This window comes from Schistocerca nitens, chromosome 12, assembly GCF_023898315.1.
Source record: "Schistocerca nitens isolate TAMUIC-IGC-003100 chromosome 12, iqSchNite1.1, whole genome shotgun sequence".
NCBI classification, from domain to species: domain Eukaryota; kingdom Metazoa; phylum Arthropoda; class Insecta; order Orthoptera; family Acrididae; genus Schistocerca; species Schistocerca nitens.
In genome coordinates, this window is record NC_064625.1 from 69,193,760 (window position 1) to 69,211,084 (window position 17,325).

The window sequence follows — 17,325 nt, forward strand, 5'->3', positions numbered from 1 at the left end:
CTATTGAGCACTGCTTCATAAAATTCAGTAAAACCTATGCTCCCAACATAAAGAAACTTGCAGAAGACCTGACAATTTAGTTTGATTTTGGAGCAGAACAACTGGTGTTGGCAGTAAAAATTTTTCTAATTTTGGTGTGGAGCAACCTAACTTACCTTCTATTGTTGTGACAGTTAACATCTGTTATACTGTACTTGGTCCAAACAAGTTTATTTCTACAGTGTCTGCTAGGATGCCATTGTTTATCAATGAACAATATAAACCACATAAAAGTAAATGAGAACAACAGGGTTTAGGAGCATACTTGGCACAACCATTGTAGTGGAAGTGCTTAACATTGTGTGAATGTTTCTAAGTGGATGACAATAAGACCATGGTCAGTACTGGAACCTGCAAGATATTGGTCATTACTTGTATTTGGTGGTCGTTCCCTGAAAGTAACTTATCTTGCTTCTGCCCTTCTGCAATAATATAAAAATGAAATAGAGTGTCTTCCAGTGTAGAGCCTCTTGTAGAATTTTAACATTTTAAGGTAGTTCCTAGAACATGTTTCAGTATTCAGGTTGCAACAGAAATTTTAGGAGCATCTGTCAATATTTTCAATTGTATTACTGTGTTGAAATGTACATACGTGTTGTTCAACAGTATTCAATTTGTAAATATTTCAAGAGAGATGCTCTTTTTAATTTATTAAATGCCACATCAGTAAAGTGGCAATCTATGGGATCAAATTGAGGCAAATGCTTTGAATACTTTAAAACTGTAACATTTATGTTGAAACTGATAAGGCCTACAGATGCACTATTGGTTATTTGTACTACACACAAGCCTTAGAACAAAATGAATGTAAACAAAATTTTAAAGAGGTTTTGTTTTAATGTTTAAGTGCTGGCACAGAATGCATTGACTTGTTTACTAACAGAGTTTGTAACCTTTGAGTTTTGTTTTGTCATCAAAGATTATTAGCTCTTATCAAGTTATAGCCAATAACAATGAACATGAAGGAGTCACAAGACGGACTTATATCAATTGGCCAAAATTGAAAACTATAATCAGTTAATGTGAGAACATGGGGACAAGAGTTATTGTATCCACTGTGACAACATAATCTGGATCTCAGTAAAACTCAAATGAATACAGATATTATTTAGTTATATTTATTAGCTATTCTAGTTCCCCACAACAATGTAAAATTGCCTTTGGCTATGAGTTTTAGCATTGTTGCAGCAAGAGAGAATGAATGAAATACCTTACAGTGTGTACAAGCATTTTGATGAATTTTCATTTTCAACAAGCAGTACATTGCGGTTGCACTGTTGCTTGCTGTAGGCATACAATTTTAAATGTATTGGACCTAATTATTGTTTCTATTGTAAACGTGACTAGTGCTAGTGTTCATATAAAAACAGTAGCACATATTATGTAGCTCTACTTGCTGAAGAGCTACTCAGATCAGAATATTACAACCTATTTGTAGCCCACCTTATTGGTGAAATTATTGTAGATATGAAGTTTCATTGAAGTTGTCATTTGGAACAGAAGCGCATAATAAAGTTTTTTTGAGACCAGCAGAACTGCTTTTCACCCGTGTATGTATGTATGTAGGTAGGTCTAACAATTTTTCGTCCAGTGAGTCTTTGACCTAGCCTATGGTTTCAACACTACGTAGCAGTGACAGACTGCAGGTAGATAATAGACAACCACCAAGTGACCATCAACATACATCAGTTTTTCTTAACCTGTTTCTGTAAGTTGATGATAAAATGAACCTTTAAGTAATAAAAATAATCAAGTATATAGCTGCACATTAAATAGTGTTCCATGGAACTGAAGTGCCAAATAATTAAAGAAGTAAAACAAAGACCACTGAATAAGACAGGACACAATGTTTCTTGTAACAAGTGTAGTGCATTGTTACTAAATACATTTTCATAGAAAATTTATATAATGTAGTGTTTGTTAATGTTGTAACGTGCCTACGAAACATTTATGGTTGAAATGTACAGTTCTTTTCTGTAAAAGATGCATGAATTTAAAAAAAGATGCTAATGTTCTTCTTAATTTTGTTGGTTCCATTGTTTCCATTACCTATTACCAATATAAACGGTGAGGCTGTTAAGACTGCTTTGTTTTTCTGTACAGCATGGAGTAATTACTTCATAGCTTATCCCAGAAGCCTCATCATTAAATAATATCAGTTACATGAATATTATAATTGCACGGTTAAAAATGTTGTACTGCATGAAAGACATGGTAATTCTACAGAGTTGCAGTTGTACTACCTTTGAGCTGTGTACATTTTTAAGTTACAAGCCAGTATCAGCTTTATGCTGTAAATGTCTTGGTAAGCTTTCCAGTGGAACAACCAGAAATCTGTGTGCAAATTAACACCATGTAAGCAGTGTAGGTAATGGTAACAGCTCTTTTCATATACAGGGCGTATTAAAACAAAAACAAAAACCTACATACACACAATTTGCGAGTGTTTAGGAGAGAAAAAGCTTTTTTTGTGTGACTGCCTCTAAATTTCTTTTTTATAGGGGGAGACGATGTTGGTGTATGAAGCACTGGTTACCAGTTCAGTTGAATGCACTGTCATTATTCACACTCGGTTGTTTTGAGCAAGCATATTCCAGTTGTGCCATAATGTAGACAAGCGATATTTTCAGAAATGCCCCTAAACCAATAGTCACACCATATCTCGAGCATTACTAACATCAAAACTTTAACGGATCCATATCAGGAACATGGTGCACACCAGTGACATGTAATGAAGTGTATCTCTACCTCCTCTAACCCCACAAATTGTTTGTAAATGTAGTTTTTTTTTACACAATGTATACAATTTTTTAGGAGCAGCTTCATTTCTAATGAACCAGCTTTAAGCCCAAGAAGGCCTGAGAGTAACAACCTCAGGATAAAGGCAAGTAGCTGTACAGGACAGAAGAGTTGGACCTTGACTAAGGTAACTCAGAAAGTACCTTTGTCCTTGAATCACATTACCTGTCATGACTAGAGACAGATAAACAAAACAAAGATAGTTCAACTGTTAAGTAACCCTCCTTACCACCCACACACACTGTTTAAACGTAGTTTCCATCATAAGCAAAATTTTACATTAAAAGGTGACGGGCACTTCCATTGAAGTTCAACGTATGAGGAGCATCCTGAAAGTAAGTACCAAATCATTCTACTGCCACTGCAGCACTAGTGTTGTAGGTTCACACATTTCTCTGGTTCATTGTATTTCCACATTTGACACTGGAGCTGAATTTTGTTGTATTGATATTTGTTAGTGATCATTGAAACTGTTTAAGACAACCTCTGAGCCCAGTGACTGTGAAGTGCACTCTGTTATGTTGTGTTTCTCCACACAGAACATTAAGCCAGCTGAAATTCATCAACTTGTAAATATTTATGGTGAGAAAGTGGATGAGACTGTTTGTTGAACTTTCATGGTGAAGCATGTATTGGACAGCCTTCTGTTGTCACTGATGGTATGGGTGAGAAAATGAATTAGAAAATTCATGAAAATTGATGGTTCATAATAAGAATGTATTTCAGAAACTGTTTTGCATGACTCAGTCATAAATTTCTTAGATGTTTGTGAATTGTGTTCCAAAAATGCCTACAAAATTATGTGCCTTGGCAGGGTTTTGACATTTCAGCACTGAATACAGTGATGAGGAAGATGAATTCTTAAATAGAATTGTGACTGGTGATGAAATTTGGGTTTTTCATGACACTCCAAAATAAAAACAATATATGGAATGAAGGAACTCACAATCCGACAATACTCCTCCTACTGCCCCCCCCCCTCCCCAGCCCAAAAAAAAAAAAAATCAGAATGAAGTTGTCAGTGCTAAAAATCAGGTGGAATGGATTCTAGGACCAACAAGGCATTCTGCTTGTTGAGTTCCTTCTCAGAGCTGAAACCATGAAAGTGATATGATACTGCAAAACACCGAGAGAACTCCATCATACTATTCAAAACAAGAGATGCGAAATTCTCAATTGAATCATTATGTTGCTTCATGACATCACGTTTCATTTCTGCTGGTGGCACTGAGACCCTTACTAAACAATTCAGTTGGGAACAGTTCGACCACCTGATCTCCCATCTTCTGACTACCACTTTTACTTCAACATCAAGCGGGATGAAGGTGCTTCAGCACCAATGATGATGTAAGTGTGATCAGTAATGGACGTCTTCACTGGTGGTATCTTTCTATAAAGAGGGCATAGAAAAGTTGGCTTACTGCTGTGACAGATATCTGAACAATGGTGGCTGTTGTGTAGAAAAAGAGTATTTCTTCAAAAAAAACAATGGTACTTACTTTCCTGGCATGCCTTGTATATTTCAATGTCTTTTGGCTTACCAATGTGGGTATAAAAGTTGACAGAGAACATCCCACATCCTCTTCTTTACTGCAGTCATATAATGGGGATACACAAAGCCAATATGAATCACCTGTTTTCTATCAGCAGCCATGGTTGACCATGAGGTGCGTTAAGAATGTTGTTGAAACTTCTGGATCATACACAGGGTTATTCAGCTGCCCATGCCATAAAGTTTTATGGAACCTGCAACATCTTCAAGAACCACACGCATGATTTTAATCTTCTCTCCTCCCTACATGCACACTGTTAGGCCTACAAAAACAATGAACAGGACCTTTTTGTATGAAAATTAACTAGATAAAATTTTGTACTGGAATAAGTTTTTGTTGGAGACCACAGTTTTTGTGTTATTCAAGAAAAACGCATTTGGGCCTCTAGCAAAAATGTACCCCCCCCCAAAAAAAGGCTACAGTAAATGTCCCACAAAAAAGATCCTGTTCATTTTTTATGTAGGACTAGTAATTTGCATGTAGTGCATGAGAGAAATGAAAATCTTGCCCATGACATTTGTAGGCATTGCAAGTTGCATAAAACCCATGGGTAGGGGTAGATTAATCATCCTGTACAGGTTCTACGCCAGGTTGTATGCAGTGCTTAGCAGGTATCCTGCTTCCTGCCTGGTTAATCAGGTTTTGTGCCATCTTTATCTCTATAGATTCAGTGATGATACTATCCCAGAACCTGGGGGTCTGGACCATGACCTTGGTGTTCTCATAATCCATGGAATGTTCCAACTCTAGGCAGTGTTCTGCTATTGCTGATTTTGTGGCCTGCCTTAGCCTGGTATGTCGCTGGTGTTCCTTAGATCCAGCAAGCAGCCAGGGAACACCTGATGAAGACGTCAAGTAATGACGTCGAAATATCGTGTTTGGAAGACGCTGATATCCGGCAGAAAATCCTATTTCCACGAGATGTCTTCAAATCGCCGGGAAAGTCTAAGAAATTACAATTCCACAGATCGCAAGTGGAGTGATCATGGACGTGGAATGTGAAATGAAAATTTAGACATACTTTTGATTGTACTTGTATTATTTGACCCCCCGCCCCCTCTCACTCTCTCTCTCACTCTCTCTCTCTCTCTCTCTCTCTCTCTCTCTCTCTCTCTCTCTCAACTGCGCGCACTCTAGTTCTACTAAGAAATTCAGTTCTTAATGGAATCGGAGGAGATGGCTAGCAATAAATCCTTTAGGCTCCTCTTAAACTGAAATTTGTCAGTAGTAAAGCTTTTTATGGCTGCTGGCACGTTATTGAAAATGCGATTTCCTGAATGATGGAGACTTTCTTGCACCAAAGCAATTAACTTCCAAATCTTTGTGAGGATTATTCATGTTTCTAGTAATGACTCCATGAAATGAGCTGTTGATTTGAGAATATTCATTTGTTTTTAAAGACAAATTTCATGGCGAGAAGGTATCTTCTATCTGCACCATTCTAAATTGACCTATTTCCATGTCCCTTATCTCAATCTGTGTTATACTAACGGTAGAACACGAAACATTTCTTACATGGATCTCCACTATTTTCTAACAATGATATTTTTTCATGAATAATATATTAATTGTGCAATTTTGGAAAAGTTTAGTAAGATGTTTTATGAGCAAATTTAGAAAATAAAAAGACCATAGGGTTTTTATAATATAGTAGGAAGCATTAAAAAATATTACTTCATGCATGTCGAGTAAGACAACTGACCGTTAGAATTACATGGTTCTGGGATAAATGGTTTGAGAGGAAAGGTACATTAAGTTACAAAAGTTACAGAAAATTGAATATGAAGTTGTATTACACTTACTGGTGTATATGCAGTCATTTAAGTTCATAGTTTCTTTCACTGCATCTGTCATACATTTGATTAAAAGTACAAAAGTGTTAAATAAGAGAGTCACCAATTTTTATATGAACATATTATTGTATTAATCACAAGACTACCAGAACATTGCCGTAAAATAAAGAAACAGTATTTTTTTCGTTCAAAAACAGAAAGGCATGCCAATTGCTCCATTCTGCCCCGTGCACGGGGCAGATTGGGGTGGTAAGTACAAGTGATTATAAAAACGTATAAAATTATCGGAAATGCAGAAAATATTGGCTTGCTCGGTATTGATTTAGTTTAATGTCAAACTACAGTTTTCATGTATTGTATCCTTTTCTTAAGGCTATTTACGAAATTCACACACGAGGAAAGACTCATCACCTTCGCTATCTATTCCTGCACAAGAATCGTGGAGCAAGCGACCCAACCTTCAACTGATTTTGAATAAAACTCACCACAATATAAACATGCACAGTCATAACTTTCCTCGTAATCACTCTCGTTAGTATTGTATTCTCTCTCCTTTTTTACATTTATCTTCAGGCCCTATTTTTCTTTTTTGAATTCTTAATTTTATTCTGTTTCGCAAATAGTTCTTTCTTTGCTCTATCTTCTTTGGCAAAGTTCTTTTCTATTTTTCCTTAATAATGGCTTCTAACTCTTTTTTTGTACTTCAAATCATTTAAAACATCGGTTTTCCCCTTATCCGTTTCGCCCTTTTCATGCTTTCGTTAACTTTTGGCAAAGGCATCCGAATTTCCGGTGAAATATGAAATGAGGAGTAGGTGTTGTCAGTTGTCATCCAAGAGCACCCAAGATTAGAACAATTAGGTCCAATAACTTTGTCATTCTTAGGCGGCAGTTCATTGTTACACTTCGCTGAAACCTCGCCTGCTTGATTATCCAGCTCGTTGGCGTCGTCTTTTTTAGCTGGTGTGCTAGGTGAAGGCAATTCCAATTGTTCAGATATAATAACCTTTTTATCTGACGGCCTATCACGTCCGACGTCCGATCTTAAGTCTGCCACCTTTTTTTCTTTTTTACCAGAGATGAAGGCTATGCGATCATTATATTTCAAATCTTTACAAATTGTTACACCAGTTGTTTGTGTGAATTGACTGTTTCCCGTCGTGTTTCTGTGATATCATAGTGCAGGTTTCTGGACGTATGCAATAAGTTGTCAAATTGTGCCCCACTTTGAAATCTTATAACGATCCGACTGAAAACGTGTCCAGACTTTATTTATACATTGTGCAACACAGGAAAAAGAGTCACTTTTTCGAAATCCCATAACTGTCTTCCATTGCGAGGCATAGATTTGAAATTTGACTCAGAGGTGGTCTAACCTTCAATTATAATGGTGCGAGAACGTGAGGCCAGTTAGCTTCGGACGCGGCGACGGTTCAACGAACAAAATGCTGCACAGCTCAGGAGTAAGGTTGGTTACTGACGTCACATTGGCACCAAATTTCACCACAGTTCTGGTCAACGCCACAGCGGAGGTGTCACAAGATGGGAAGATTGCCACGGCCTGCGTTGCCCACATTTCACCCATTCTTTTGACGTCCGTGTCATGCAAGTCAGAGCCGCGAGGCCCAGCTCTGAGTCACGTAGTTTTGTTATGGCTGGCACATCGCCGCTCAGAATCAACACGGAAAGGCATCAGGGGTGGCATAAAGGGAGTCAAGAAAACACTCATTGTCTTGGGGCGTTGATTTCCACACATTTCGCTGTCGAAAACGACAGTTCGCAGGAAGTATGAAACCGAACGACGTTCATGACAACCATTCATACTGCTGAAACCACCTCCGCCCCCCCTCGCACCTCCTCCACCCCACCCCGCGCTCCGGTTCAGCCCTTCTCTAGGCCTAGAACGCTATTGATCGTCACCTGACACCATTGGCGTGTAGCGCGACTACAGTACTTGCTTTGGTACACAGGCTGGAACTCCAGTTAAGCACCATCCTCAGTGTTACCTGCTCGCCCTTGTTGGGCACTTAAAAAATTTCCCTGTACAAAGACAGCCATTCAGTGATCGATAGACACAGGCATGACAGAGAACCGTTTTGGCAGATCTCAGCTGAGTAGCACTACATCGCAGAACTAGTACCTGCTGGCCACATGCGGAATCTTAAAGCCGGTATTACACCACCATATTTTTTTGTAAGAGATGATTCATCAAATGCTTACATCAAAAAAAGTTTCTAGTGTAATAAGGAACTTTGTCAAATCTCGCCTTTTGTCAAAGAAATATAATCAGATCTAGGGCTTCGCCGTAGATTTGATCATAAAAGTAGTTCGTCTTCTGTTCCCTGCAGTGTGAAATGTAACCACTTGAAGCGCTGGCATCACTACAGCTATTTCATATCTGAAGCGGGTTTGTAAACATGGCTGCAAGGTGTGTGTGTGTGTGTGTGTGTGTGTGTGTGTGTGTGTGTGTGTGTGTGTCCACAATCACAGCTACAGCCATCCACCTCTACACCAAGCCAGCTAAAAGCAAGCTGTGATAGAGGACGACACACCTTAAAATAAAAAATATTTGATGCTCTCCTTTCTAGTTCGTCTACATATGAACTGTGGATGCCACAAGATAAAAAGTGTTCATCTGTTTCGTACTTTTAATTCATTTTGTATTTGTTGGAAAACTAATTGTATTAATTAAATTATTCGAAAATAAAATAGTTCTTAATTACCTACATAGTGAACTAAACACATATTTATCTTCACATATCCCTCGTTCAGTGCATTATAAATCACTTGACACGTTTCTGTACTTCTTGTGGTTAATGTGCACTATGGTATTTAGAGGGCTGTATAGCAAGTTAGAGTAGCTCTCTCCTGTAGTAAGATATCACAGTGTTATGGTGAACCTGTCTTATGCACATCTAGCACTCCGAAGTGAGTGTTCTGCTCTCTAATATTAGGAGCCACTATACTGAGAAGGTACTAAAATTCACTCTCTTCCATCCGTAAGTAATTTGTATAAGATCTGACGTCCACTACTTGCAGCTCTCATGACAAATTTTGCTGAATGCTTTTATCGTCTCGACATAAGACCCATGGCTTGACCCAACCTTCTTTTTTTCCACCGCTTCTCTTCTAAATGCATACACAATGCAACTGCGATACAAGCACCTGCAGTGCATAATAACCGGTTATTGTGGCCCACCATCTTGCACTTTGACAAAAAATATGACGACAATGTAACACTCCTTTCTAGCGGCACGCAAAGAGCCTTGTCGAGGAGCCTTGTCAAGGAAATTTGACAAATATTTGATCATATTTCTTCGTCAAAGAAGTATGATAGTGTAATACAGGCCTGAGGGATGTTGAAAGGGATTCCATTCACTCTCGTGCCTAGAAATTAGTGTCCCTGTAGACAGGTACATCTTTAAGGTGTCCAAGAAAGGTGCACAGAAGACACCGAGGATGTTGCCGAACTGGGGGTTCTTAGAGGGACCCTTGCCATTTTATTCACGCATGTGTGAATGTGTAGCCCTTCCGTGATAACACCAGAGGATGGCCTGATATAACATGGCTGAAAAAGCATAATTGTCCCTTGCGACTTCAGATCACGTTCAAATTCCGTCGAATGGTTCAGACAGGTATGTAATTGTAACACCCTGTATAGCAAAGAAAAAGTGTGCTGAGGCACGCCCCAAAGAAAGGGGTCGATGACGTCGTTTTGTTGCTCAATGCCCTGTTATTTTTGACCCCGAAATGTGTGGTTGCAAGAGAAGGCGTGCTTCTAGTGACGCCCTTTACAGGGGCTGGTGCATTGTAATCATGCAGCTTCCGTTCATTGGCGATGACTGGCCTCACGCAGTTGACCCTGGCTTTCAGTTTCTTGGTCACTTACACCTGACACCGAAACACCGTCAGCATGGCTTTAACCCTCGATTTGCTCATGGCAGCCTTTTTTGGTCTTGGGGATGCTGCAGTGTGCAATTCGGCACTATTGCGCTTTGTCTCCAGGTCGTACTGAAACACCCTGGTTTCGTCTCCGGTGATTTATCTAAAAATTCCGGATCAGCTTAAAGGCTCTGCAGATTTTCTTGCGTCCATACGTGCTTGCATGTCTCAGAAAATCTTCGGGATCATCTTGGTGCAGATCTCCTTCGTCGACAATTCTTTGGTAATAATGTTGTGCACTGCCATTTTGCAAGTCTGAGGTGGTCTCCTATCATCTTGACACTCATCTGACGGTCGGTGTTCGATAAAACGCCTACACGGCCGATGTAAACGTCAGTTTTGCTGGTTGAAGGGCGTCCGGAATGGTCCTCGTCCTCAGCTCTCCTCGCCCTATTTAAAGTTCTTCACCTACCTGAAAATCTGGACTTTTGACAGGCAATCATCGCCGTAGGCTTGACGAAACATATCCAACGTTTCCGTACCCTATTTTTCTAGTTTCACACTAAACTGTTGTTGCACCACAACCGACGACTTTGTGACGTGTCCACTCAACGCGACTGGCACGCCGCGCGTTTTCGGCCCCCCGGCGAGCGCACGCTGTGAAATACAGTCGCGTCAGCAGAGAATCAGTCTCATTAATTTTTATGAAAACCCTGTATGTCATTCCCTGAGATCGTTGCATGTTGATTCTGAGAAGCGGTGCATCTCAAATGTTTTCCTCGGTCACCTATACGAAAACCGCGTGATTCCAACGCTGGGTGCGCGGTTTTGGCCCTTATGACATAGGCGTCAAAAGAAGGAGTGATATGTGAGTAACAGGGGTGTGACGCCCTTCCTATCGCGTGACACGACCGCGGTGATGTTGGACAGGATTATGGTGAAAGTTGTTGCCAATGTGACTTCATTAACCCACTTTAAATGTCACATGAACTTTTGAGCTCTGGCCTTTCTCTGGCATGTGTTGACCCTTGCAGTTTGAAGCGTCGCTGACGCCGAGTGTGAAGTCGCAGAGCGCCACGTTTCAGAACTATTACACAGGAAGGTTGCAGGCACCTTTGAGCCAAACTTCTAACTTCGACTCTGCAGTGGGAAACAGTTAGGGGGCTTGGAAAAAGTTACCCTTTAGTTGTGTTCAACAGTGTCTGAGGATAGTATTGATACTGTCTACAAGGTTATTAACGTACACGGTCCGGCAAAAGGACCTCCCGTACGTGATGAAGACACTCTGTGAGCTATAGTGGGGATACTAATAACGATAGGTGGTATCGATCGATGCTGGTATGCCTGCCATTTTCAGTAGGCGCAGTGGCTTGACTAGGTGAGGACAGTACGTTCGTTGTACACTATGTGGACAAAAGTATCCTGGCTGAAAATGACCCAGAAGTTCGTGGCGCCCTCCATCAGTAATGCTGGACTCCAGTATGGTGTTGGCCCACCCCTAGCCTTGATGACAGCTTCCACTCTCGCAGGCATATGTTCAATCAGGTGCTGGGAAGTTTCTTGGGGAGTGGCAGCCCACTCTTCACTGAGTGCTGCACTGAAGAGAGGTATCGATGTCGATCGGTGAGGCCTGACACCAAGTTGGCGTTCCAAAGCATCCCAAGGATTCAGGCCAGGACTCTGTGCAGGCCAGTCCTTTTCAGGGATGTTAGTGTCGTGTAACCACTCGGCCACAGGCCATGCATTGTGAACAGGTGCTCCATCGTGTTGAAAGATGCAATCGCCATCCCCGAATTGCTCTTCAACAGTGAAAGCATGAAGGTGCTTAAAACATAAAGGTAGGCCTGTGGTGTGATAGTGCCACGCAAAACAACAAGGGGTCAAGCCCCTTCCATGAAAAACACGACCACACAATAACACCAGAGCCTCCGAATTTTACTATTGGCACTACACTCGCTGGCAGATGACGTTCACCAGGCATTCGCCATACACACAACCTGCCATCGGATCGCCACATTGTGTACCGTGATTCGTCACTCCAGATAACGTTTTTCCACTGTCCAATGTTTGCGCCTTTTACATCAAGCGAGGCGTCGTTTGGCCTTACTGGCGTGATGTGTGGCTAATGAGCAACTGCTCGACTGTGAAATCCAAGTTTCCTCACCTTCCTAACTGCCATAATACTAGCAGTGGATCCTGATGCAGTTTGGAATTCCTGTGTGATGGTCTGTATAGATGCCTGCCTGTAACACATTATATCTGTCTTCAACTGTCGGCAGTCTCTGTCAGTCAACAGACGAGGTCGGCCTGTACGCTTTTGTGCTGTACGTGTCCCTTCACGTTTCCACTTCACTTTCTTTTTTTGGTCATCAGTCTACTGACTGGTTTGATGCGGCCCGCCACGAATTCCTTTCCTGTGCTAACCTCTTCATCTCAGAGTAGCACTTGCAACCTACGTCCTCAATTATTTGCTTGACGTATTCCAATCTCTGTCTTCCTCTACAGTTTTTGCCCTCTACAGCTCCCTCTAGTACCATGGAAGTCATTCCCTCATATCTTAGCAGATGTCCTATCATCCTGTCCCTTCTCCTTATCAGTGTTTTCCACATATTCCTTTCCTCTCCGATTCTGCGTAGAACCTCCTCATTGCTTACCTTATCAGTCCACCTAATTTTCAACATTCGTCTATAGTACCACATCTCAAATGCTTCGATTCTCTTCTGTTCCGGTTTTCCCACAGTCCATGTTTCACTACCATACAATGTTGTACTCCAGACGTACATCCTCAGTAATTTCTTCCTCAAATTAAGGCCGGTATTTGATATTAGTAGACTTCTCTTGGCCAGAAATGTCTTTTTTGCCATAGCGAGTCATCTTTTGATGTCCTCCTTGCTCCGTCCGTCATTGGTTATTTTATTGCCTAGGTAGCAGAATTCCTTAACTTCATTGACTTCGTGACCATCAATCCTGATGTTAAGTTTCTCGCTGTTCTCATTTCTACTACTTCTCATTACCTTCGTCTTTCTCCGATTTACTCTCAAACCATACTGTGTACTCATTAGACTGTTCATTCCGTTCAGCAGATCATTTAATTCTTCTTCACTTTCACTCACGATAGCAATGTCATCAGCGAATCGTATCATTGATATCCTTTCACCTTGTATTTTAATTCCACTCCTGAACCTTTCTTTTATTTCCATCATTGCTTCCTCGATGTACAGATTGAAGAGTAGAGGCGAAAGGCTACAGCCTTGTCTTACACCCTTCTTAATACGAGCACTTCGTTCTTGATCGTCCACTCTTATTATTCCCTCTTGGTTGTTGTACATATTGTATATGACCCGTCTCTCCCTATAGCTTACCCCTACTTTTTTCAGAATCTCGAACAGCTTGCACCATTTTATATTGTCGAAAGCTTTTTCCAAGTCGACAAATCCTATGCAAGTGTCTTGATTTTTCTTTAGCCTTACTTCCATTATTAGCCGTAACGTCAGAATTGCCTCTCTCGTCCCTTTACTTTTCCTAAAGCCAAACTGATCGTCACCTAGCGCATTCTCAATTTTCTTTTCTATTCTTCTGTATATTATTCTTGTAAGCAGCTTCGATGCATGAGCTATTAAGCTGATTGTGCGATAATTCTCGCACTTGTCAGCTCTTGCCGTCTTCTGAATTGTGTGGATGATGCTTTTCCGAAAGTCAGATGGTATATCGCCAGACTCATGTATTCTGCACACCAACGTGAATAGTCGTTTTGTTGTCACTTCCCCCAATGATTTTAGAAATTCTGATGGAATGTTATCTATCCCTTCTGCCTTATTTGACCATAAGTCCTCCAAAGCTCTTTTAAATTCCGATTCTAATACTGGATCCCCTATCTCTTCTAAATCGACTCCTGTTTCTTCTTCTATCACATCAGACAAATCTTCACCCTCATAGAGGCTTTCAATGTATTCTTTCCACCTATCTGCTCTCTCCTCTGCATTTAACAGTGGAATTACCGTTGCACTCTTATTGTTACCACCGTTGCTTTTAATGTCACCAAAGGTTGTTTTGACTTTCCTGTATGCTGAGTCTGTCCTTCCGACAATCATATCTTTTTCGATGTCTTCACATTTTTCCTGCAGCCATTTCGTCTTAGCTTCCCTGCACTTCTTATTTATTTCATTCCTCAGCGACTTGTATTTCTATATTCCTGATTTTCCCAGAACATGTTTGTACTTCCTCCTTTCATCAATCAACTGAAGTATTTCTTCTGTTACCCATGGTTTCTTCGCAGCTACCTTCTTTGTACCTAGGTTTTCCTTCCCAACTTCTGTGATGGCCCTTCTTAGAGATGTCCATTCCTCTTCAACTGTACTGCCTACTGCGCTATTCCTTATTGCTGTATCTATAGCGTTAGAGAACTTCAAACGTATCTCGTCATTCCTTAGTACTTCCGTATCCCACTTCTTTGCGTATTGATTCTTCCTGACTAATGTCTTGAACTTCAGCCTACTCTTCATCACTACCATATTGTGATCTGAGTCTATATCTGCTCCTGGGTACGCCTTACAATCCAGTATGTGATTTCGGAATCTCTGTCTGACCATGATGCAATCTAATTGAAATCTTCCCGTATCTCCCGGCCTTTTCCAAGTATACCTCCTCCTCTTGTGATTCTTGAACAGGGTATTCGCTATTACTAGCTGAAACTTGTTACAGAACTCAGTTAGTCTTTCTCCTCTTTCATTCCTTGTCCCAAGACCATATTCTCCCGTAACCTTTTCTTCTATTCCTTCCCCTACAACTGCATTCCAGTCGCCCATGACTATTAGATTTTCGTCCCCCTTTACATACTGCATTACCCTTTCAATATCCTCATACACTTTCTCTATCTGTTCATCTTCAGCTTGCGACGTCGGCATGTATACCTGAACTATCGTTGTCGGTGTTGGTCTGCTGTCGATTCTGATTAGAACAACCCAGTCACTGAACTGTTCACAGTAACACACCCTCTGCCCTACCTTCCTATTCATAACGAATCCTACACCTGTTATACCATTTTCTGCTGCTGTTGATATTACCCGATACTCATCTGACAAGAAATCCTTGTCTTCCTTCCACTTCACTTCACTGATCCCTACTATATCTAGATTGAGCCTTTGCATTTCCCTTTTCAGATTTTCTAGTTTCCCTACCACGTTCAAGCTTCTGACATTCCACGCCCCGACTCGTAGAACGTTATCCTTTCGTTGATTATTCAACCTTTTTCTCATGGTAACCTCCCCCTTGGCAGTCCCCTCCCGGAGATCCGAATGGGGGACTAATCCGGAATCTTTTGCCAATGGAGAGATCATCATGACACTTCTTCAAATACAGGCCACATGTCCTGTGGATACACGTTACGTGTCTTTAATGCAGTGGTTTCCAATGCCTTCTGCATCCTCATGTCGTTGATCATTGCTGATTCTTCCGCCTTTAGGAGCAATTTACCACCCCTAGGACAAGAGAGTGCCCTGAACCTCTATCCGCTCCTCCGCCCTCTGAGGCTGACTTCTTATGCCGAAAGGCTTCGGCCGCCAACGCTGATTATTTATCAAAATTTAGGCAGTGGCGGGGATCGAATCCGGGACCGAAGACGTTTTGATTATGAATCAGAGACGCTACCCCTTTTTTTTTTTTTTTTTGATCGTTGTGTTTGGTCGTTGCGGACGTCGCAAGACATCCTGTTCAAGTTCAGTGGTTGATCCTTCCACTCAGTTTTTTATTACAGAGGCCAACCGGCTCTCTGGCCGAACACGCTGAGCTACCGTGCCGGCTAAGCCCCTAGACCACCTACTTCACTATCACGCCGGAAACTGTGGACCTAGGGATGTTAAGGAGTGTGGAAGTCTCGTGTACAGATATGACACAAGTGACACCCAGTCACCTGACCACATTCGAAGTCCTTGAATTCCGCGGAGCGCCCCATTCTGCTCTCTCACGATGTCTAATGACTACTGAGGTCACTGATACGGAATATCTGGGAACAGGTGACAGCACAATGCACCTAATACGAAAAGCATATATTTTTGGGTGTGTCCAGATACATTTGATCGGATAGTGTATATATTCGTAATGGTCCTTTCGTGATTATTACTCAGCGAGCGTTTAACATTCGATTCGAATTTGGCCGACGTGGTTCTGTTCCTGACATAAAAGCTATTCGATTTTGGATTCAAACTTTGAAACATCAGGTTCTCCACTGCTGGCCGACCGCGGACTGTTAATGACTCTGGAAAATGTGTGTGTGTGTGTGTGTGTGTGTGTGTGTGTGTGTGTGTGTGTGCGCGCGCGCGCGCGCGCGCGTCTCCGTTGAGCAGTCCCCAAAGTGTTTAGCACTCCCATGATGATGGTTACCCTAGAATTGAGAGACTGCGAATTCTTGAGATGATCGCCTCTGGCGCTGTTTCGATTTCTTCTCTTGAGGTTTGCTTCCAATTATTAGGTACTGCAAATAAATAAAATTACCGCTTCCTCACAGCAAAATACCGTCAGGAGCTTCAGCAAGGACCACTTCACAGCCATCGTGTGACACTTCGGTGCGTCATCGATGATTTACAGAGTTGTTTTCTGGACTTGTTCTGCCTTCGCGAGGAGATATCGTCTGGCCCCCAAAGCCACCCGATTTATCGCCTTGTAATTTTTGCTCTTTGGGAACACTTAAAGGGTCAAGTGTACAAATATCGCTCCTCAAACCTGCGAGAACTTAAGGAGGCAATCATCCAGGAAGTGGGTGTCATTCCACTGAAGGACCATGGAGAACTTCTGGAAAAGGTTTCTTCAGTGTCTCAACAATGGAGGAGGCCATTTACCAGACATAATTTTTAAAACCAGCCGATGTAAACTGGCATGGTATTTATATTGTTCCTCTGAATAAAGATGAAACAAAATCAGCCCTCGGTCACAATTTTCAGTCTTATTAACCAGGTCTCAACTCTTCGAAGAGTGCCGTCATCAGAATTTAAATGTTTGAAGTTACCTATAACTTAATAGCAAATTTATGGGGAAAGAAAATTTTTTTCTCTGAATCTTTGGTTGGTTGTTTGTTGCTTGTTTGTTACTACTGTTTGAAATATGGGACGTCTTCTTGCCGGAACCTGTACAACAGCTGAGTTCCAAACATGCAACTGTTGGGATACACCTGTCAAAGTGATTAGATTTTTACCTGTGGGGCACTTTCGCTGGTGGAAGGCTTGGCGAGGGCGGCGACCCGACGGTATAGTGCCCCCACAGGCGCC